The 25605-nt window shown below is 38.8% G+C and overlaps 1 protein-coding gene across 9 annotated transcripts in view; it reads right to left on the bottom strand.

The window, feature by feature from the left end:
- cacna1db (calcium channel, voltage-dependent, L type, alpha 1D subunit, b) overlaps positions 1 to 25605 on the bottom strand; it is a 96282-nt gene that overhangs the window by 55722 nt on the left and 14955 nt on the right. The window contains exon 1 of one of the 9 annotated variants that reach the window (XM_046057252.1): positions 17081 to 17174. The exons of the other annotated variants lie outside the window; for them this stretch is intronic. The gene's annotated coding sequence lies outside the window, so the exon portion shown is untranslated. Of the gene's footprint in view, positions 1 to 17080; positions 17175 to 25605 lie in introns of those variants that run through there. 9 annotated transcript variants of the gene reach the window in all.

Below are 25605 nucleotides of genomic sequence, written 5' to 3'. Positions count from 1 at the left end.
TAAACAGCTACCACCAGTTTGTTTTTTCAAGTTTTAGCTCCAGAACTGCATGGATATTATCATTGCATGCACTCTAATTTAATGTCTTCTTTTTTTCAGGTAGCCACTTGCATTGATTAAGTTTGAGAAAGTATAAAAATGTGTGCTTTCTTTAAACTTTGTTGTGTAATTCATCGTAATGCATACATGCATACATTTTTAACCATTCAAGCAGCATGGCTCTAGAGATGGCAATGTCAATCCACAACTTTGGTCCACTGTAACTAACTATTATAGGATGGCTCCTAACTGGCTTTGGTGATACGCTGACTCTACATCTAGCAGCCCAATGAGGTTATAATTTGAGGATTTTAAGGAAATGTCGCAACAACTATTGGATAAATTGGCATGAAATATGGCACACACATTCATGTCTATCTCAGGATGATCAATAATTACAGTAGCAGGAAAAATCATGTGAATCCTTTGGAATTACCTGCATAAATTGGTCATAAAATGTGATCAGATCTTCATACTTTTTCCAGCCTGCACTGTGAATGTTTATACAGTGTGTTAATAAAATCATATAGTTGTTTGTGTGGTATTAGTTTACACAGTTTGTCTATTGTTGTGACTTAGATGAAGATCCGATCACATCTTATGACCTATTTATGCTGAAATCCAGGTAATTCCAAACATTAACAAAATTTAAATTTTTCCAGTTCAAACTGATTAAAATGCAATAACACCAATTATAACTTAATTACATGCATTACACGATTCAAGCCCGCATCTGTCATTTGATTCTCCTACCGTACACACCATGCTTTGCAAGATATTCAGGAGTACTGATTTGTAATTAATGGGCCAGAAGACAAAACATCCAAAATCACTACTGTGGTCCTTTTATACTGCAGAATAGCCCAGATGCTTCGGATGATCAACTGAGCTGTCATGTAAATATTGACTTTTCTACAATGGTCATGTCTTTGTCTGGCTTCTAGCTGTTCACTGGTGTAAGTTGAGTGGTGTGCCATTACAGTAGCTGGGTGATGACCTGTTAAGGTCAACAAGTGCCATGACTCAGAGCTGTTTCACACTGATAAGAGCCTCAAACACACACCTGCCTCCATCCAATTTAACATTCTTGCTCCATCCTCCTGTTTACATAGGTCTGCAATGTCCACTCCTCTGCTTAGTGAACAGCTGACAAAGTGTTTGTGCGTATGTGTGTGTATCTGTCTGTTAAATTCAACTGCATTAAGGTTGTGACCCAGGAGTAAGGCTGATAATCAGCAGGGCTGTGTCTGAAGAATGGAGATTACTGCAGGACAATGGAGACAACAAATGATCTTACAAATTGAATAAATACACAAGCACACAATATATATATATATATATATATATATATATATATAAAACAATGCACATGGAAGAATAAGCAAAATTGACACCTAACAAAACTGTCAGATGTTTAAAAATAATATCAACATAAAGAGAAAAAATTTATACATTTCTAAAATTCATTCATTCCGGAGCAACTTTACATACTTTCATCATTACCTTGACACAAAGTGTTGGCCTGTCTATAAAATGTACTTGTCTGACTAGTATAGTTTTATCAAGTGATGCTTAATCTCTGTGTTTCAATAAATACTTTGTGATGAAGCCCTATATAAATTCAAGAGTTCCATTATACACAAATTTACAAACAGTAATTTCTTTCCTAAATGCCCGAGTCCACTGTATTCCAGGATTTTGTCTGCCTACACAAATGCAGGATAACTCTTATTATTCAGAGGGAAGTTGCATGTGTGCAATGCTGTTAATGAAAGCACAACACTTCCTGCAGCTTCTTCCTATTAAAAGCGCTCCAGTGGAAGAACTGGATTGTGGATTTACTTCAGTTTTAACTAATACATTAAAACTCTAGTCTTAGCATGTAAATAAAAACCAATACATAAACTAATTTTACTGATGTAGAAAGAACAGCTCAACTATTTTAAACTCTTTTCGAGTGCACTTTTCAAAATAACAAATATTGTTTCACCCTGGGACTCTAGACAGTTTCAGTCCTGCCATTTCTCTCATTCAGCAAACTAAATGAGGACCCATGAGAAACGCTTATTTTTTAAGCCCATAGTTTAGGAAACTAAAGAATAATATGAAGAGACGTGCTCTGCATGTAATCTCCTCTCCTTCCAGCAGGAACCAGGAGTGGATTTAATATTTATAGGCAGAAAAGTAATACAGTAGTCTTTGCACTCTGCCCTATTACATACCTCATGATAGCTAAAATGCATGATGTTACATAAAAAATATTAAATCACAGGGTTTCTGGATAGTAAGTGAGCGTAAGAGTGTGTGAGAGTAACACATGGCACAGGCCTTACCCTGATTCTACAGAATGTGATGGAATTAGAGTGGGGTTGAGAGAGAGACGACAAGTGGCACCTGAACCGACAACCTTTTGTTCTGAACTGGGCAGTATTCTGGCAAATGCAATGCCCATACTGTGCTGAAGAGCAAGAGAGCTGTTGAGTTTGTTTTTGTTTTGTTTAATTTAAACTGCTTCACAAAAGGATCCATGAAACAGTTAAAGTTATTAGGTCCAGCTGTTCTTGTTTCCTGTGTCCAAGCCCAGTGAGAAACACTTCACTAGTGCAATGTGGTAATCTCCTTCTGTGATTGTAGTACAGCTGTAATAGGAATGACGTTGCCATGCCAATCAGGCTTGTTTCATGTGTGGGCAGAATAGTTGAGATACTTAAGACAACGGCGTCTAGTGCAGCATACCTGCTTAGATAAATCGGAGTTTTCAGACATTTAACCTAAATATTTTGAAAAAAATACATTATACATCTTTTGTAGCCAGCAAATACCTTCAAATCTCAGCAACACACGTAAAAGGTGAGTGAGCAGTGTTATAGATGCTTTATGTATGTTTAAGAACTTCACATTTTGTCAGAAGTTCACCTTGATAGAGACATCTTTCATGTTTTTTACAGATTCTGCCACTGCATCCTGCCCTACAGTTTCCTTTCTCCACCCTGTCCCCTCACCTGAGCTTCCTCATCCATCTCCACACCTGGATTCCATTCCCCTCATCAGTCATTCATATATTGGCACATATCAACTTACGTGTCTCCAGATTAGTCTAGTCTAGTGTGTCAAGATTTTTTGTTTAAAAAATTCTAAACATGAACTAACTATCAACAGAATGTGAAGAAGTTCTGACATTATGTCAAAATAATCAAGTTTCTCTCATTCACCAAACAAATTGCCTTGTTAACCCATTGCAAAACAAACTTCTTTCACACTCCACAAAAACAACATACAACTCACCAAAACCATAGTGGTTAATCTTTCCACCATCACCAACTCTGGTTTGGTTGAAATAAACCCTTGATTAACCGAGTTAGATGTGAAAATATTCTGGCACTACATGCTGCCGCTGGCTCTCTGATGCCTGACCTCCCTCTCGCTCTTCTCCTGCTTAATGCCTCTCCTGTCCCAACTGAACTTCTTCTTGGTCCAGTCCAGCCATGATCACCGGAAGGCAGCTGAGCCCAGTTCCGTACAAATATGTTTGGGGGGGTGTTTACCTTCATTAATATTGTCCAACCACAGTTCCCTCAATAAAGTCCCTTCAGGGAACTATGGAAAAATCCATGAACACTACATCCCTGTTTTTCAATTACCACTGGCTACATATAAGGTGAAGGTAGGAGGACTACCGTAAGTATTGTCCTCCTTTCCCTTAAACTTCACCTTCCATGCACAGCTAACCACAGCAGTACACAGGACCAGGCACACAAAGCAGAGACAAAACAAAGCAGCTTAATTGATTGAAGGAGCAGCAGTGCCTCCTGTAAGCTCCCAAATCCTCTGTTTTGGGAGCTGGACAACAAATTTTGGTTGCTGAAGCCAAGATAGCTTACAGACCCTGTAGAAAGGATGAACAAATGTCCTAAATGATGTTTTCACATCCACAGAGACTGTGGGGCATTATTTTCAGTCAGGAGTCATTGCAGTACTGTCGGTACAGCTTGGGATAAAAACACTCTGATAGACTTGTACTGTGAATATGAAGACAATTAGGGTTCTGCCACATGCTAGTCAGTCTTAGCCTCTCTATCTACCACTTGAGATTGAGCTGTACAATAGATGATTGACTGGTTTTTCCTACACTCAGACATCAACATGAACCTTTCCTACACCTTTTCAGTTCCTACACTTTGTCGGGACAAATGCTCAACTTACTAGTCTTATGTTACTTTTTCAAACGAATCCCTCATTGAATAACAGAATTATTCAATGAGGGATTGAGATGAAATAAAAACTAATGTAATCAAGTTTTTATTTCATCTCAAAATGCACAATAAAGACTCTTTGCCATATGTAAAGTCAGGACTCTCTCAGTCAAACCTCTACTGTAATAAAATCATTAACTCAAGCCCTTGGTAACAAAATAAATACTTGGTACAGACTAGATCATGTTCCTGTGTAAGTGTCCTTCACCAAACTTCTGACTGCTCATGCACAGTGCTGTAATAAATTGCATTCTAAATGGTTAAAAATCCGATGTTAGAAAAAAAGTTCTTGATCATGCAATCAACTTGTCACATTAACCAGTGATTGGTCCTTAATGAAGGGTTTTTTTATGTAATGATTTAACAAAAGATTAATTGAGTTGGCATGTTAAGCTCAAGGTTCTTTATTTGTCTCATACATGCAGCAAGATTCATCTCCTGTATTTAACCCTTCACTAAGGGAGCCGGAAATTATGTTATCCATTATGTTGTGGGTTTGAAGTCTGAAATAAAGATTGGCAGTTTATCATCCATCAGCTCACAGATAACCTTTTTGTGAACCCAGGTAAACTCAGAAATCAATGAAACTTTCTGGCTATTAACATAGACAAGAGTTTGGGCTAAAAGGTGTCAGTCCTCTAGAGGCTTGTTTTGTATTGCAAAACTATTGTTTAAAAAACTAGATCATTGTCCTCCAACACAACACAGCAAACTACCTGCTACTGCTATGTTTTGACATTTTTCATTCCCATAAAATGAACATGATAAACTTTACAACTTTCCCATAAAATGAACATGATAAACTTTACAAAGGTAGAATTGTTTTTGCAGGGTAAGTGAATCCGATTGTATGATGTAGCAGTTGTTTGCATGGTGACTGTATAGTACAATCTGCATCAGGCTGTAAAATGGTAAGAATGTATTACAGTGTTCTCTAATAGGAGAAACTGGTAGCAGCCGTGGTGAGTTGGCTGTACTCTGCAAGTGCCACATTATGTTGTGTGAATCTTTGCAGTTATACTAACAAGTAAATTCTTTTGCACTTCCCCACCACGCATGACCACTTAATTAATTATCTGATTTTGTCTGTTTCATTTTGGATTAATTTTTCTAATCTCTTCCATAGATACTACAGTAATGTTTTGTAGAGTAATGTGGCTTTTAGAAAACATAGTTTATAGTATTTTTGCATTGAGATGTAAGCTCTAATGTGTTCATTAGTGAACTTTAGGGGTGCCAGGACGCAGAATTTGTTACTTTTGGAAAAAGCCAGGAAAGGTGTTTCTCCCTGCTCCTACTCTTTGTGCTCTGCACAAGAAAGTATTCCAAAAATGCTGACCTGATGAAGTATTCCTTTAAAAGAGAACGTTCATTGTTATCTATGATACTAAAACAGAGTGAGTGAAACGTGACAGACTTTTAAAACAGTGCTTCTTCTCCCTAGATCTTCTTCCTCTATTATGTCTCTCAAACATAAAAAACCCTATAAGACACAATAATGTGCTTCTCAATGGCCTCATAGATCATCTTACAAAATGACAACACTAAATTAAAAAATATATATTTTAAGCAACCAGAGCAGCTTCCTCCTGAGGTGAACAGCGTCTTGGAGAACTATCACAAATTTCTTTGTTTGTGTCGTGATGATGCATAGCTGATGAGTCCATATGAACTATTCAACATGATTTCCTGGATTTAACAATGACCACAAATTGCAATTTGATATGCATCATGTATCATATGATAAATCCAGTAGACTTACTCTGCCCTACAGCACATTTTCCTGTATTATGTGCATTCTAATTATTTGTTATTTGAGCCATTACACATTTTGAGTTTGCTCAAAAGTAACAATCAGCACTTAATACAGTAGTCCACCAGCTGGGCTTACACTTGCTTTGATCTACATTTGGTATTGGTCCCCTTGTATCCAAAGACTGGTTATGACTAACACAATTGCTTGAACCAAAATCAACTTCACTGTGACTTCAAAAGTTAGTTGTAATGAGTGCTTATGTGGCTAAAAAGTGGTTTAGATGCTCGATTTTGTTTCATCCATTGATTATAAATGAAGATTGTGTGTAATTATTATTATTTTGTTTGTCAGTTCTCAGTTGCTTGGCTGTTTGCCTGAAGGAAGAGAATAGGTTACTCTCTGCCACCCTTACTTTTCCATCCCTTCTTGCCATTTATCTTTGTTTATGTTTGGCATGCTGAGAGTCAGTTGTTGTTTAACAAACTGAAAGAAAGGATGTGAGACAGATTTGTGTTCACTAAAATAGTGCAAGAAAAAAGACAATTACATTTTTGATATTCATTCTGACAATGTTAAGAAGTGTGATCTTTAACTTCTATCTTTGTGAGGATTATTTAGAGTTTTTAAGTGACCTTGAGAATGACGACCTTTTTGGAAAGTTGGGTCCTCAATCCTTCAAAGGGCTGTTTGGTTAAGACTTGGGGAAATGTTAGAATTAGGCTTAAGTTTACGGTCAGTGTTGAGGTCAGGTGTGCAGTTGTGATGGTTAAGGTTAGAGCTTGAGAGTGAGTTATGTCAATGAGGATCCCCACAAGTATGGAAGTAGAAACATTTGTAAGTGTTAGTGTCTTGAACAGGACCATGAGTCACACGGGCTGAGCCACACATTCACTGAAGCTGAGGACAGCCGTCGTGCATTAAAATCAGCAGACACACAAATACAAGTCGACAGATAAACACGCATGAATACACAGAAATGAACAAACAAATGCATGAAATGACTGATTTTTAACAGAGATCTCTTTGCCTTCTTTTGACTTGATTCTATATTCCTTCTTTGTGCAGCTCAGCAGCAGTAGTGATCACATAAAAATCACTATATATGGTTTAAAAATATCAGTATCTATCAATATAATACATTCAACATTAAAATTAATAATTACGTTAAACAAGTGCTGCAAGAAGACTAAACACAGGAAATGATTTCATTAGTCAACATTTAAAGAATAGGTAAGTTGGTCCAATCAACTTCTGTACACATTCTACAAGTAAAAACACAAACAAATTATGAATTTTATCACATTGCATCAGAAAGTTAGGTGTTGCTGTGTAGAATACGTTCTCCCAGCAAAATAGCTCACCAAACCTAAATGAAAAAGATTGCACAAATGTTTATGAGTGCGGTTTTAAGGACATTTAAAGAACTTAATGATACTAAATGATATTTCACAATTTATATCAACATATTTAAGTATGTATGTATCTTTATATTACAGCTTTATGAAATTTTTAAGGAGAAGGTAGAATTTTCTGTCTAAGCCCTGATGAAAATCTTTAAAGGTACACTGTGTACGAATGAAGACTCTACCCCTGTCAAACTCATACTCCAAAAAAATAGGGGGCAGCACATCAAATATCATGTCATCAGTGCTTCTAACTGCTGTTAGCTAGTTAGCTCAGTTAGCTGTGCAGCTGATTTAGTGGACCTATTAGCTGAGTCTGGAATGAGCACCAGAACCTGAGCCAATCCCAGTGATTCAGACCAGGACTGAATCCTCTGAGACCAAAGAAAGCCAAGTTTATTGTGTTTATTTATTAGACTAAAAAAAGACTGGTGCAGTACACCTGTCAAACGCTACAGTCTCTTTCACATAGGAAGCGATTTGCGCTGCGCTTGCCACTGGGTTCAATGCAAAAGTTAAACTATTTAGAACTTTGAGTGCAAGCTCGCCAAGCGGTGCACTGGGCTTTGCTCGATGCAGCAACAAACCACCCTGCAAGCCATTGAAAATAATGGGTTTCATAGCGCAGTGGTGCGGTAGTTGCAGTCTGTCTGAAAGGCCTATAAGGCATAAGGACAAAAGCTTGCCTGATCTAGATTTTCATTACGCTAATAGAGAACAGAAAAATTACAATCAAAATACGTAAAAGATAAAATACTAAAAATACTACTAGACTAGTATTACAATAAAGACATAATATAACAATAATAGTAATCATATTATTATTATAATTAATAATAATATTAATAATCAACAGGTACAATTAAATTAATTATTAATGATCGAAACAGAAAGATGTATGAGGCTTGCAGTTGCTGAATAGACATTCTATATTCTAATAGACACCCGGGCACAACGGACCCCTTTAAGGGGGGGGTGCAGAATACGAGAGCGAAGAAGATGAGCTGGGACGTGTGGGTATTTATGGCAATGCTGGCGAGGACGTGGTTGATATGTGGTCCCACTCCTGAAACTATGCTAATTAGCTCCACCAAATAAAGCCATCCAGATACCTTAGGCAGGAAATACTCTGGCAGGACTGAGATATCCAGAAAGAGTGAGAATGAGTGATCTGAGATGACAGGTCCAGAGTGGTAAACTGTTTTTTGTTAATTTTCTGTTCTGTCTGGTAGTTCATGCACACCTTGAGTTGAGGAATGTTTATAACGCATTGATTTTCAGGTGACTGCAGTCCACTTTATTTATTCTTATTCTTTTATGCAATCCTATGATTGGGAAGGTTAACCTGGGACCACTGTTTTTAATTCAACATTCAGTACCCAACCTATGTAGCCTTTTGGTATTTTATCATCTTGTATCTATATCTTGCTGCAAAAACCGATTGCCCTTTTGGGTAAAAAATAAACGTTTAAAGTCCCCCTTGTTCCAACTCTGTATATACGTGTGTGTGTGTGTGTGTGTGTGTGTGTGTGTGTGTGTGTGTGTGTGTGTGTGTGTGTGTGTGTGTGTGTGTGTGTGTGTGTGTGCTTAAATTGATCAGAGACGAGGGCTGGCCCGCCACCACCATCATGCCTGACCTGCCAAATAGATCAGCTGGGAGCATCACACACACACACACACACACACACACACGCACGCACACAGCAGATGCAGGTTCACTCTATGCCACTACTCTAAGTGACGATAACACAAGCTGACATAACACTCAATGCCATGTGGTTCAGACCAGTGTGTGTTTGTCTGTGTGCGTGAGTTTGGGTGTTCAGGCTAATCTCAGAGGTAATGTCCAAGAGGAACGATGATGTCAGACTGAGTCACGTGACATAAACAGGAAGTCGCTTTTTTATAGCACTTTTTTTTATAAATAAAACTTAATTTGTATTTATTCGTGTTGCATAAACTAGATTGTGAAGTGTGAATAAATATAAGTTATTAGAGATGTGGTTAAATTTCCAGCTGTGTTTGCTTGCAGTTTAGAATGTTATACATATATACTATATGTACATTTACGGTTACTTCATATACTTATACTATATGTATGACCTGGACTATTTCTGTGGATATTGTCATGGATGATGGAGGAAATTGGCATAAGTATCAAACACTTTTGTGCCTAAATGCTGTCTGTTTATGTCAGAGGGATGGGGTTAGAGAAAAGGGTAAATGTTTTAGTTGTTTTTGGTGTCTGTTTTTGTGTCACTGTACTTGGTTTTTATGTGCACAGCCTTGGTTTATCATGTAAGGGGGCAGAGGGCTGAGGTGGAGAGGGCTGGAGGAGGGCAACAAGGGATTTTGGTTGTAAGAGAAACTTCTGTACCACATTTGGAGTTGTTGGCCCTATGTCATTCTGTGATTGTGCTGGTACTTCCTTCCCTACATAAACACTGTGGCCCATCCACCATTGTGTCCCTGAGCAAGACACTTTACCCCTAGTTGCTCCAGAGGCGTGCGACCTCTGACATATATAGCAATTGTAAGTCGGTTTGGATAAAAGCGTCTGCTAAATGACTAAATGTAAATGTAAATGTAAACAATAAACATTTGAGCACAAACAAAATCCTGCAACACCTTGAATTATCTATGACATACGGTAGACAAGAAGAAGAACATATGGTATGGCTGATATTCTGCTTGAGGTCTCAACATTGTGAGAAAGTTCTTGCAATGAACTAGGGCTGACCCCGAATAGTCGAAGATTCGATGGTTCGATGGGCGGAGCCTGAATCGACTGTCAATCTCACAGTCGAATCTTCGCAGTGAAACAAGGATCATGCCATTTTTGTGATATGGGGGTGCTCAACATCTGTTTTTACATAGAACTACCAGTTTTCTCCCAATAAATTAATATACAGCCTATTACAATATACATTTCAACATTTAATACTGTAAATAAACATGTAAAAAACTTTCCATAAATGTTTTTAAAGTGCGTGAATAAATCCAAAATTGTAATCCCAATCTTGGGTCGTCAGTGCGCATGTGTAGGCGTAGCATGTGTGTGTGCAGTGGCAGAAGAGGAACACTTGCTGAAGAGACAGAGCCCCAGCTTCACCAGTGTTGTGCCGATTTGTCCGCACCTCACGAGACTTTCGGATAATTTATCACCGTTTATGAACCACACAAAGAATATTATATAGTTTTTAAATAGCGACGTGCGTGCAGTTGTCAGTTGCAGTTGTGTGCATGCACACAAAACTGGTGAATGGTAGGCGAGACAGAAAGAGAGAGAAAAGGGTCAACAATAAGCCTCAGCTTAGCAGGAAATGTACAGTGTAAGTTGAATGAATAGAGACTGCCGCTCTGCAGCTTCTCAAGATTAAAACGGAGCCCACCGGGTCGCAATCGGCGCGCACAAAAACACACGTGAATCGAGTATTAGTCGACTACAAGCAGGACGATTCTGATTCGACTATGTAAATCCTTAGTCGGGGACAGCCCTACAATGAACCAATACAGGATTCTACTTTTTGTAAAATGTAACTAGTGGTAAATAGTAGTCATTTTGTTCATTTAATTTGATAAAATAGATGATGGGATACAGATGCACTGCATTTAAGCAGTTAAACCAATACAAACCTGAACCCTAATATTTTGCAGGAGAGTGAGCATCATTCTTTAAACAGTATATTGCAACTTATATTTGGCTAGACTTCAATTTAAGCCTCAATACCTATTGATATGATGACTCTAACTCTGAGAAGCACAGAGCCTCAGCTCTGCCTCTTTCTGCCAAAACATTCTGTGGCAAGCATCACCTCTGTTAACCAGCTTTCTTGGAGAAACCCTGCAAATGTTTGCAAGTGCATGCTCGTTCGAGAGTGTGTCAGTGTGATTCTGTCAGTGTGCTAGTGTGTGTGAGGCCATGATCAAGTGAATGGGTGCATGTAGGTGAATCAGCCAGGCGGCCAGAAGCAAGCTAATCAGCTCCTATTAGCCTGTGTTCCCATTGGTCTTAACAAGATTAATGACTGCCAGAGAGGCTGAGGATGTGCTGCTCATTGCTACAACATAACCACCAGTCTCACCGCCATTAGCGCTCTTCTTATTCTTACTTAAGACTAATGGAGTGTTTTTCTTAAATCTACATTTATCCTCTAATGGTAAAGTCCTTTTATGCCCATATAAATTCATAATACATTCAAAGCTTCTTTAAAATTTCAATTTGAAAAAGTAATGTAGGATTATCATCACACACATACACACACCCGCAAAAAGTGCAACCTGTAAACAGAGCAATTAGGTCTTCTTTGCTCACCTGTCCATCTCTCTCTTTCTCTCTGCATGTTATATTTTTGAGAAAAACTGTGTTTACATTAAACATAGTACATTCATTATTTTTTTAGGAGATTTCACAATTTCATCAAATTCACTGTCAAAAAACCCACAAAATCTAAATGATCCCAAACAATGGACAACATAGGTCACATGAAATCCTGGGAAAAAAACTTCATGGCTTCATATAAGATTTACACCTGGTCTAATACACAAGCTGGTTGACACAGGAAGAACAGAAAACTGTCAATAATCCTACTTTGTCCTGGAGCACACAGTAGGGCAGAAGTAGAGAAACACGGGGATGTGATTTATATTGTCAGCTTCCCGCCTCTCTTCTACAGCATGTCTCCTTCCCTCACGTCTCTCCCTTTCGGCGTCCCTATTCCTCTGTCTGCTTCTCTCTTTCTCCCTGTCTGTTTTTTTCCAATTTCTCTTTATATCTCCACATCTCTCTCATCCCCGAGGATGGGGCTGTCTGTCTTGTGATGCCACATTTAATGTGAATGACATAAGATATATACACAGAGAACGCTGTAATTGCCGCTTCCTTATTAAACTGATACTTCTTCCCTCAGACTCATTTAATCTGCGTGATTGTGTTTGAGACATTATATTGTAGTTTTTTTTATAGTGTATCTTTTTGATGAATATGATATATTATCAACATATTACTGACCAAAGACTCGAAATAACCTTTGAGCTTCTATAACAAAGGTTGCATAAATGTCTTTGGAAAACTTCAAGAAAAAACATTTTTTTTAGACGATGCCTGGTGCAGCTTGGAATTATCAGTTTCTGTCTCATTTCAGCACACTAAATTGAGTAAATTAACCTTAACATGTTCTCTAATGCAAAAAGGCACCAACACAGCAGCAGTATATGGAGGACCGAAACTACCCAATTCAAAAATAAATCAAAAATAACTCAATAAATAAGTTAATATGCCATTAAATGCTCTAAAAATTATAATATAAATTCAAGCATTAATTTATGTATAAATGTGACATAAATTGATATTTTTGTTTAAATTTATTAGTATTTATTTCCCCAAACTTTAATCTAATGCAAATTGTGGCATTCAACCTAAATAGGACTCCCCCTTTTTGCTCAAACGCTAAATATAGTACAAATCAAACACTCAACTGAGAGAAAGCTACACTTATCAGCAATATCTCCGTGGACAAAAAAAGTAATTTTACCTTGCAGAACACAGGAGTTGCTGGTCTACCGCTGCCTTGATCGTTGGTTTGTGTTATTGTAAAACACCAAAGTCACACAATAACGCAAACTAACTAATCGAGACAGCTGCTGACATGAGAGGTAAAATTACTGTTTTTGTCAAGAGGGTGTGGCTTTGAACAGAGTAAAATAGCGGCCATTTCTGATTAAACAAGGATCTTACTCTTTAAAAAAGGTTTACCTCTATAGGGATTTACATTTACATTTCCCCTTTTGGCTTTTATCCAAAGCAACTTGGAAAGAACATACAATGTTTGTGAGGAACAACACAAAGCATGAGTAAAGTAAGAGATCTAAAAGTGACAATAGATACTAGTAAGAGCAGCAATAAATACTAGTAAGGGCTATTAGCACGTACGGCGTCAATGGGGTACCTAGAGGAAGTAAGAGTTAACAAAAAGTGCAATCAATACAAGAGAATTGTATGGGCATAGAAGCAGAAGAGCACAGGAAGTGAATGTTAGAGGTTAGGGGTTTGAGGTGTTACAAGGGAAAGTGTTCTCGGAAGAGATGAGTTTTCAAGAGCTTCTTGAAGTTAGAGAGGGACGCCCCTGCTCTGATGGCGTGTGGTAGTTCCACTATTGTGGTGTCACAGATGAGAACAGCCGGAGTGAGATTGCTTTGTGTGTAGGGATGGCAGAGCCAGACGGCGTTCGTTGGAAGAGCATGATGTTGTCAGACACTTAATAATAACAACCTCAGTGGCAAAAACAAGCATGTTAGTGGATGTACTTTGTACGGGTGGTCAGTATGGCCCTACAATAATATCACAATATTTCAAGTTATTTCTGCAATAATGATATTCTTTTGAATATAACAAAATACTGTAAAATATTTTTGGTTCATTGTACTGAACCAGGTGCTTTTGCTTGAGGTGGTGAAATAGGTTTGTTGGATTGTCCTCTTTTGTGTGCCCTGTTTCGCTGCCCAGTGCAGTGCGCTTATTCAAAACTGGACCAATTAGAAAATAAAGGTTGTCCCCATTAGTCACATAGACCCTTTAACCCCTGGTTGATTTCACAAATTATCTGGTAACGCAAGCCCCATTTTCATTTCAAGGTGCAAGGTTTGTGACCTCAGCACACGTACATTCTCCATGAAGTGGTCAAATAACATTCCCTACGCAAACCTTAGTGGAGAAGTCATAACATTATTTTTTACCAGTTATTGAGCAGCTGGTTATATCTTCAAAGGTATGTCTCATGGATATACTCTCTGCCTGGAAGGATGAAACATCAATGTTTAAACCCAACTAGGGCTAACCCCAAATAGTCAAAGATTCAATGCTTCGATGGGCGGAGCCTGATTCGACTGTCAATCTCACAGTCGAAGCTTCGCAGCGAAATAAGGATCATACCATTTTGGCGATATGAGGGAGCTAAACGTCTGATTTTACATAGAATTACCAGTTTTCTCCCAAAAAGTTAATATACAGCCTATTACAATATACAGGTGCTGGTCATATAATTAGAATATCATCAAAAAGTTGATTTATTTCAGTAATTCCATTCAAAAAGTGAAACTTGTATAATGTATACATTCATTCCACACAGACTGATATATTTCAAGTGTTCATTCCTTTTAATTTTGATGATTATAACTGACAACCAATGAAAACCCCAAAATCAGTATCTCAGAAAATTAGAATATTGTGAAAAGGTTCAATATTGAAGACACCTGGTGCCACACTCTAATCAGCTAATTAACTCAAAACTCTCAGTCTAGTTCTGTAGGCTACACAATCATGGGGAAGACTGCTGACTTGACAGCTGTCCAATAAACGACCATTGACAACTTGCACAAGGAGGGCAAGACACAAAAGGTCATTGCTAAAGAGGCTGGCTGTTCACAGAGTTCTGTGTCCAAGCACATTAACAGAGAGGCGAAGGGAAGGAAAAGATGTGGTAGAAAAAAGTGTACAAGCAATAGGGATAACCGCACCCTGGAGAGGATTGTGAAACAAAACCCATTCAAAAATGTGGGGGAGATTCACAAAGAGTGTACTGCAGCTGGAGTCAGTGCTTTAAGAACCACCACGCACAGACGTATGCAAGACATGGGTTTCAGCTGTTGCATTCCTTGTGTCAAGCCACTCTTGAACAAGACACAGCATCAGAAGCGTCTCGCCTGGGCTAAAGACAAAAAGGACTGGACTGCTGCTGAGTGGTCCAAAGTTATGTTCTCTGATGAAAGTAAATTTTGCATTTCCTTTGGAAATCAAGGTCCCAGAGTCTGGAGGAAGAGAGGAGAGGCACAGAATCCACGTTGCTTGAAGTCCAGTGTAAAGTTTCTACAGTCAGTGATGGTTTGGGGTGCCATGTCATCTGCTGGTGTTGGTCCACTGTGTTTTCTGAGGTCCAAGGTCAATGCAGCCGTCTACCAGGAAGTTTTAGAGCACTTCATGCTTCCTGCTGCTGACCAACTTTATGGAGATGCAGATTTCATTTTCCAACAGGACTTGGCATCTGCACACAGTGCCAAAGCTCTTCTTAATTGGCCAGCAAACTCACCTGACCTTAACCCTATAGAAAATCTATGGGGTATTGTGAAGAGGAAGATGCGATACGCCAGTAATGCAGAAGAGCTGAAGGATACTATCAGAGCAACCTGGGCTCTCATAACACCTGAGCAGTGCCACAGACTGATCGACTCCATGCCACGCCGCATTGCTGCAGTAATTCAGGCAAAAGGAGCCCCAACTAAGTATTGAGTGCTGTACATGCTCATACTTTTTCATTAGTTGTCAGTTTTAATCATCACAATTAAATGAAATAAACATTTGAAATATATCAGTCTGTGTGTAATGAATGAATATAATATCCAAGTTTCACTTTTTGAATGGAATTACCAAAATGAATCAACCTTTTTGATGATATTCTAATTATATGACCAGCACCTGTACATGTCAACGTTTAATGTTGACAACTTCCAATAAATGTTTTTAAAGTGCATGAATAAATCCAACATTGGCTTCGGCTCGCAATCGCCGCGCACAAAAACACACATGACATGATTCGACTATCAGTCAACTATAGGCAGGACTTGACGATTCTGATTAGACTATGTAAATCCTTAGTCTTGGACAGCCCTAAACCCAACATCTCTACACACTGCACTGCTGCGCTCTGCTCTTCTTCTTTGCTAGAATGTTCACAGTGCAGGCCGGGGACATATTGGATTTAAACATTAGTTTCACCCCGGATAATTTTATCTTTCCAGACAGACAAAAGACATCTGTGGGATCATGAAAATAGCTTAAAAAATCCAACCCCTTGCTGGATAACAATTTAAATGTATCCGTTAAGGTTCGCATTGGTAACCCTATGTAACACTGATTAAGAGTTAAACTGTTGACGTTGAAACGAGTCTATAACTAACCATTTTAGTTTCTTCTAATCATCAGACTGAAAAGGGAAAATACATACATACGTGCTGTAACGATTATGGGTTCATTTGAAAGTGAATAACAAAATAAACACCACAATCACAAACCTATTTGTATTTCAATCCATGTTCATGTTTATTTTTATCCCTTGTGCCTCTTCTAGCTCTAAGGCAGCATCAGTCCAGTCCGTTTATTGATGGTGCAGCAGCTGAGTGCGGCCTCTCTCCCTTTCTGTTCTCTCTACTGGTTTTCCAAATAACAACATATACTAGCTAGTGTCTATTTTTAGTTGTGGATATTCCATAATCCCGATGTCAAAACAGCCAGCATGGCCACAAACACAGTCAAAACAGCCAGCATTGGCACTGGCTGACCACCAAAAGCTACTCACTAATCCAGAGTTGGTATTAACATCAACGACGCAGCCGCATCAGAGATTCGCCTCGCTATACAAGGTAAACAGTTGTGTGTTAGTATGGTTCTACATTTTACTTCCGTAAGTATGTGACAATACACGGAACGCACACACACACACATTACTGCTGCTGATCAAAGCAGCATTTGTTCAATTAGCAGGTTGAGTGCGATTAAACATGTTAATAACAGATAAACAGCAAGTAGAGGATGAAAGGAAGAGGTAAGAAAGTAAGTTCATCCCTTTTTTTCTTACTCTTATCTCCTCCTTGTTCTCCTCACACTCTTCTCCACCCCTCTTATCCACACTCTGCCCTCTCTTGACCGCTCTCCTGTCCACTCTTTTCTCAATTTCCTCTCTTTCTCCTCTCAGTCTCCTGTTCAGAGCCTTCTCCTCAGATGCTCCACGAGTCTCCATGGCCACAGTTGTCACGGTAGCAAGCTGTGCTGTATGTAAAATTAAGTGAAGGAGCAACACAATGAATATAAACACGCAGCTAGTTTAAATACATGCACAGTACATGCATGGCAATATAGGCTGGAGGATGCACACATTAGCATCCAAACTCATAATTTCACTAAATAGTACACAAAGATATTGAATGTATCTTATCCACACATCATGAGTGAACTGAGTAAAAAAACATGCAATTACACATATTTAAAGCCCAATTTAACAATACACATATTTTAACAAAGCAGAGCCAGCGCAAATACGGTAATACAAATTTTGGCTAGGATACCTGCACCATGGGATAAGCAAGTTGATGAAAACATAAGTGTTTTTTCCTGTAAAACGAAAGTAACTTATGTTGATGATGGAAGCTGAAGGTTTGCCCAATCTGAAAACAAATCACTGCCGTTGTGGTTCAATCAACAGAGGCGCTCCATATTAATCAACTTAAAAATGGTCTTCAAGTTAGGAGAGCTCCAGAGATCTCTTAAGTTAGTAGTAAGAAAAGATCCTAAACGACTTCATTACACAAATATATGTGAGCAAAAACCATGTGATACATGTTTTAGAGTGATTGTAAAAATGGCCACTGTACATGATGAATGTTTGCTGAATCATTATGTAGCCGATTATTTATTTGTCTTTATTATTAAAAGCCTCTGAGTCTTTTACTGATCAATAGCTCTCAATGTGAAGTGGCAGCAGGTGGTGCTTGGTTTGTGTTAACAATACGGTTCTTAACCTTGATAGCACAGCAAGGGAGCACCAATCACAGAGTAGTGAGTAGAAGGATCCAGATCTTATACAAGGGCCACAATGCTACAAAAAGCTGAACATAGAGAGACATTAGCTATATTTATCTAGATATAGAAATCGACTGATGGAAGAAGGTGGTCATACTGTCCTAAGGTCACGGGTTGGCCTAACAATATAATGGTTCTGCAATATTTTAGAGCTAGGTTGAGGTTGCAGTGAAAATATGGAGAATAAGGTCATGGTGATTGAAAAAAGTCCTATAGCACAGCAGTTTACAAATTAGAATTTAAAAAGTAATTAAAAGTTAGAGTAATTTTGAAACATGCGCTAAAGAAACTGTAGTCTCAATGTAGGCACTGTGACAATCTTATCCAGGCTAGCCTTGCTTTGATGGATGAGTAAAATAGTTTCAAAGTTGTGTAACAGTCAGAGTGTTCAGTGAAACCGGGCAATAAAAGATTTTGGCCAAGCAAACATACTGTGTGTTTAAATGCTAGCTCTTGACTTGCACAACCAGGCATCGTGCTGTACACGAGAAAGCTACTGTACGCTTCAAAGAGATTTAAGTTCTCATTTATCCCACAAGCCATAAACCTGCTTAGCTTTAACAGATAATCTCCTGGTCATATTTCCTGGTCAATTTATATGTCATCATTTGAAACACAGAGCACCTACAAAACTGTGACAAAATGTTTGCTGGTGCAAAATAAATCACGTTAATTTTGCACAATAAAATTAACGAATCCACATTTTAGAGTTTTTGAATGATAAAAGAAATTATACAGTTTTTGAAAACATATGTATTAATTCTTTTATGTGTGATGTTTTATGTGTTCTTCTTATTTTATTCAATTGTTGCGATTTCACAGCTGCAGTAAATGTCCTTGTACCTAAATATACTGTTTATTCTAAGACAGATGCAGTGAGAATCAATTGGTTTTTCCTTGTTCACATCAAACACAACACCTGACCACCATCAAAGGTGGGTAACGTGGAATGTGGTATACTAGAAACCTGCGCTTCACAATGCGTAGAAACTTAATATTATTTGCTTTTGCTTCTCGTCTTATCATTGAAATGAGTTTAATGAGCTTCTACTCAGCAGACAGTGATTTGGGTCAAGTCCAGCAGAACACTGTGTTTTAAGTCCCTTGGTCTGGTGTACAAGGCTTAACACTGTATTCATTAAGTGTGCTCTGCTCTGTGGCTAATGTCTGGACGAAGTGTGTGTGTGTGTGTGTGTGTGTGTGTGTGACTGCGTGAGACAGCGAGTAAGAGAGAGTGTGCTTAAGTGTTTGTGACCCACATTGCCTGCAGTGGCTGTGGTCCCTGGGCCTTTGGGTGCTAAGCAGTCGGCCCAAAAGGCCTCCTGACATCTGGGCATCTGTCACCCCACAGCCTAAAAACCTGTAAAGCCCCTAGGCTCCATTTAAAATACACAAACAAATGCCTAACACTTAGACTTGCCCACACAAGTCTTGCTCTGTGTGTTTATGTGTGTGTGTGTGTGTGTGTGTGTGTGTGTGTGTGTGTGTGTGTGTGTGTGTGTGTGTGTGTGTGTGTGTGTGTGTGTGTGTGTGTGTCATACTGTTTATTAAAAGTAATATTAGACTAAATGTAATCATTTAACCAAAAAAGGATAGACAACGTAGTATCTTGCCTTCCAGCAGGTGTTACAGGAAAAGAAAAGCATTTTCTGATGTTGTGGTCTCACCCGCTGAAACAAATAGTCTTCTTCAACGAGAGATTGTGTTCTTTTGAATTTAACAGACAGTATATTTGTGAGCGTGTTTGCTGTAGTTATACAGAGAGTCTATATTTAACACATGATAATGATGAAGAGGAGTGACAGCTCAGAGAAGGAAGGAAATGACTCACAATAATGGGACTGCACTCTAATAAAGCTGTATGATCACAGATGTCCTTAGGCTCCTTTAACAGTGTGTGTGTGTGTGTGTGTGTGTGTGTGTGTGTGTGTGTGTGTGTGAGTGTGAGTGTGAGAGAGAGAGAGAGAGAGAGAGAGAGAGAGAGATACAGTGTTTCTACACTAACTTAAAGCTACTTACAAAATTACAAAACAAAATGTGCAAAGTTACACTTGTGGTCAAAGATCACATTCAAATTTTTCTTTTAGATCAGAATTTCTTAATTTTTAAAAATGTTACTGAATATTGTGTTAACAACACACAAGATTCCTACATTGTGTGGTGGACCAGTAAACAACACTGTCTATCAGCATGGCAATCCACCCAGGATTAACACGTACACACACACGTCCTAAAGCGTGAAACTACTGCTGACATTTCATAAGACACACACACACACACAAAGACCTGACACGAGGAAAGTGAGTGAGCTTTAACAGAGTGTAAACCAACAGGGTAAATTCATCTTTAAGAACATTCTTTATGGTCTTCACACTATCCCACCCACTCTCCATCCCTTTATCTCTCCATCCATACATTCATCCTACCATCCATCCCTTAATGCTGCAGGTTTCTGCCAATCTGGCAAATCAAGAGGTGAGCTTTGGGATGTTGATCAAATGCTCAAAAATCTCCTACAGATTTACTGAATATAATCAAATAACAGTAACAAAGTAATAACGACAAACTGTGTTCTGTGTTTATACATATAGAGTCCCATCTTTATTATCTACTCATATCCTGTAGAGTCTGTTTGATTCAACTCCCTCCTAAATTTATTTTATGCTTTTAATTAGCTAATTTTAGGACTTGGGGTTAAAAATAGGTTTAGGGTTGGGTGTTTCTGTCGAAGGCCATTGTGTGGGCAGTGTGATCACTTTTTATCTGTTCACAGTGTAGAAAACACAGCCTGCTGTTCCATTCTCTTGACTTTACGGGTACAAGCAGAGGAACACCAAGTGCCATTCAGTGGAAATCTGAATGTAAAACAGTGTGAGGGCTTGAATAAAACATTTATTACCACTATGTTTCCTCAGTCTGACTTGGGGTACATCTGGTTGGGGTACATCTATTTGTGTATGTATGTATGTATATATGTAATAATATATATATAATAATAATGTATATGTATATTATTATATACGTGATAATATTATTATGTATATTGTATGTGTTATTCAGAATTACCTACATAGTTATACTATCTATAGTTCACACATTATGGCTGCTGGAGTTTCATAACTGGACTTCCTGGCACCAATATTTGCACTTATATAGTCTTAAGTATTATACTGTATATATTCTATATAACTTTTTTATTGTCACCTCTCTCATTTCTCCTCTTTTAGTTTATTTAATTCAATTTCTAAACTTGACTGTGTGATTAAACCCTGACCCTAACAGAATCAAAGCATACAGACAGCGCAGACAGCGGCCCATTGGGTAATTTTCTATACTGACACTGAGCTGGCCCAATCACATCTCTTACTGGCCCCCACCCTCTCCCCCTTTGGCATCTGTTTCTTGCGTTGCGGGCCAAAAAAGAAAAGAAATCTTCAGACGGAGGCCTAATAACCAATATGTTTGCTACCGGGGCTACAGCAGCTTTAACATCAGCTACACAACCCGAAAAAGTGCAGGCACAGGCACTTGAAGGTGTAAAGAAGAGCCGTGGCCACAGCCAGGCAGAGGAGGAGGCGTGTGTTAGTGGAGCAAAGGGCCAGAGTCGCTGTGACGGCCGAGGGACAGAGAGAGCTGGAGGAGAGCGGAGGTGAAGCAGTAAGCATGGAGTAGCTCAACCTGTAGGGACCTGTTTGAAATAGCTGATGTGTCCACATCACTTTTCGAAAGCATTTGTTAAAAATGTTCTAAAAAAAAGAACTTGTACGAGGAAATGTTAATTAACAATTGAAAATGCAAAAAGGTTTATTTGCACAATAAGAAAATCTAAAAAACTAAAAACAATAATAAGCTACTGTTTACTGCTTCATATTCTATTATATTTTTATATTCTGGATTGTCACCTGCCATCTGAATTTTGTGTTTTCCTCTATATAAATATTCATTTAGACATTTCCACCATAAACTGGTGCAGAAAATGTCTCCAGAATGCAGGAAATTGAATGTTTAATGCTCATCTTGTGCAATGTCACGTCTCATGGTGTTTCGTCACACCCCTAATCTGAGCCCTTAAATGTCTCCACCACCTTGCAATACAAAGTGATGCCCTTGTGTGTGCCATGCCGTAGTGACATTGATGATGATTACATCAATTAAGGTCAATGATTATTATATAATCATAGCGCCATCATAAAAGTGAGACTGTCACCTACTGATGGTGATCACTCACTGTCATACAGCTCTGCTTAAGCTATTAGACATTGTTTTTGTAGCTAGCATAGTTTCCTAATGCAGTCTTAAAGTCGGTTAACTGTCCTAATGGCTGAGGTGAGGTTATTTTGTCAGCATTGCGTTGGCTAATCCCACGCTGCTGTTTGTAGGCTACTTGTACTTGAGCATGACTTGTGTGCTCCATGATCACCAGAGACTCAGTAAATGAGTGTGAATGAGTACACTGATCCACTCAGCTGGTTTGGGGGAATATGACAGTAGGTGCAAATGTTATTTGAAACCATGGTGTATTGGTGAGGGTTGTCCGACCGATTTTGGTGAGCTGCCTGGGCCAAAAATGTCAGGGCCGATTTTTTGTCCCAGTTCAGCCCTGTTGTCCGCACCAGCTGACCCAGACCAGAATGGACTTGGTCCAGCATGGTCTAATCAGTTGTCAGTCATTACCATAATTGGCCAAATGATCTGAATGTCTATCCACTCCTAAACAACTGACACTTGGCCGAATGGAATCCTAGACTTTGAATAATACAATAAAACACTGACCACTAAATTAAACATGGGGATTTATTTTTATATCTTTATAACAGGAGTAGGGAGCAATGTAATCATTTTATGAGTTTTGTGATTCACAGGTGTGATACTACTGCCTTGACCGTTTCCTAGAACAGTCTTTTAATGAAATCCATCTCAGTATCCAAACATGTACCAGACACTCACACCAACACACACACCATCCCTGCTTTTCTGTGCCTGGCTGTTTAAGAGAGGGCTTCACACTCTCATAAAGATAGCTACATCCTTCCTTTACATCCTTCCTTACATACACATAAAGTATATACATTCAAGACTGAAGACACAAGGTATTACAAAAAGAGATAGAAGTGCAGAATGTATGTGAGGATGTGTATTTAGTGTGTTTGACTGTGTATGTTTGAATCAAAATGCTGCCCTAAAGGCTGACAACCTGCTAGGTCAACGAGTTACACGCTGCCCCAATCTGATCACCAATCCAATCAATTGATTTCTCTCTCTCTCTCTCTCTCTCTCTCTCTCTCTCTCTCTCGCTCTAGTTTTAAATGCTTTAAAATGACAGCTGATGCACAATATGACTGAAATCATAATAAAATGCTTTTCAACATACAGAATATTGCATTAAAGAAAACATAAGCAGAAGCACATAAAATAATTAAACCGTTGTTCAATACAATGTGTTCCACTGTCAACACAATCTTGTAAAATGAGTTATGATGATATAATCTTGATACAATTTCACCGAAAGTTCATAATATTAAATTATTGCCAGGCCCTCGCTACAAAACACAGCCTCTGAATTTTGAGGCATGGTCTGTCTGTATCTCCCCCTCTCTCTGTCTTTCTTTACAACGCACATACAAACAAACACATGCAAAGAAAAAGATACGCCCACACACAAACACACACTCTCACGTGCTTGATGGAGCAGTGTGCTGCTTAGTGTAACTCTCATTTCCTTCCTTTTCCTCTGTAAACCTTTAATCCCTGACTGAGAGAAAAATTATGCAATCTGATTTTCTGTTCTCAGAATCACACACACATGTGCATGCACAGAGCCGAACACACGTGCAAAAAAAACAAAACACACATCATAAATGATTGCAACACATGCAGATGCAAGTTATAGATATATACACAAACAAGCATACTGTGAAGTGTGAATAGATGCACATAAACACACGCAGCACGGTTTGGGCAGATGCACCTTCCTCGATGAAATGTTTTTATGCACTATCGTCACAAATATACAGTCTGTGCTTTGACGTCACTGACCGAGGGACACACACACACACACACACACACACACACACACACACACACACACACACACACACACAACTGAATGAACTCACTCCTGTACAATATCTGTGAAGGTTCTCAGTCGTCCAGGTCATAGTTATGCAAAGAAGGTTAAAGTCAAGTCTTGTACGTCTGTTTGGAATCAACCTGCCCACCTTACAGCATTCAGGTCTTGTGATTGTTGTCACACAACCAACTCAAACACAGTGGAGAGAAATGTACAGACAAAAGAATCGCTTTATACCCTGGGGGATCCCTGGGCCCTGTTTCAGATAGCGGGTTCAGTTAAAACTCGGTTAGTTAACCCTGAGTTGAGCGTTTTCAGTTCCTGGGTCAGTTACCGTAGTAACAGACTCTGAGAACATAACCTGCTCGCTGGCAGGTTTTCCTCAACAAACCCTGAGTTTATTTGTCTAGGCTACTCCCTCATACAGAGCCAGACACGCTGTTTCATTTCCTCATTGATTCAGTCTTTTTCAAATAGTGATGTGTCGGTTGCAAGCTCTGTGAGCTCTTTTAAGTGTCCGATGGGAGCTGGCTTCAGTCTAAGAGATGACTTTTGCAACAAGTAAGAATGTTACTTAGGCAGTGACCAGCACAAGAGCTAGGCTACTAAATGAAGAGCTGTTTGGGAGCCGAAATAGCCTACTCTCGGAAAAGACCGGCTCCCTTTGTAGAACCATAATTCCGATCACTAGTATGCAAGCACATTAGTAAAAGGAGGTTTACTGCATTTCACAATAAAAATCCTGCTTGGATATTCTTTTGGTACTCACTATCACGTTTCTTTGATCAGTGGTTTCTGCACTCTGCACTCACATTCAAATATTACACAGCATAAAGTGTTCAGTGTTTGCCTCAGAGTTATGCCGCACTCAGACCAACCGCGAATTTTCGTCTTACGACGCTTTCCTCGTGTGAGTTCAGTGTTAGCTTCAGAGTTCAGGGTTAGCCTCAGAGTTTTAGCCTAAGAATTCAGTGTTAGCCTCAGAGTTCAGGGTTAGCCCTGCTCCTTTTATACATTTGTTTTGTCCAAACCACTTTCAAGATGCTCACACTATAAACATAAGCTAATATTTGAAAAATATATTTTTATAATTTAGAAAATAGCTATTGCACTAATGAAATACAGTAGGCTCATTAGGTGCTGTGTTTAAGAACAGTTTTAAGGTACTGGCACTTTTCTTGGGCAAATACTCTTCTTCAAATTGCACTACATTAGAGCATTTCAGTTGTCAAAAGCACATGTCGAAACATTTTTCCTGGAAAATTAATCAAATCAAGGATAAATGATACACAGGAGTTTTGTCCGAAACAAAAGGCCCTCTGCCTTACAGTCATTCATGTTTGATATGTTGTAAGTGACCTCGAAACATCTGTAAATTTATTGAGACAAAACTGCAGCTCAAATTTGGCTAAACCTGGAAGAATAGCCATTGAGATTTACTTTATGCAGGTGGG

This window comes from Micropterus dolomieu, linkage group LG08 (genome assembly GCF_021292245.1).
Source record: "Micropterus dolomieu isolate WLL.071019.BEF.003 ecotype Adirondacks linkage group LG08, ASM2129224v1, whole genome shotgun sequence".
Lineage (NCBI taxonomy): Eukaryota > Metazoa > Chordata > Actinopteri > Centrarchiformes > Centrarchidae > Micropterus > Micropterus dolomieu.
This window is presented reverse-complemented; position numbering and strand designations above follow the sequence as displayed.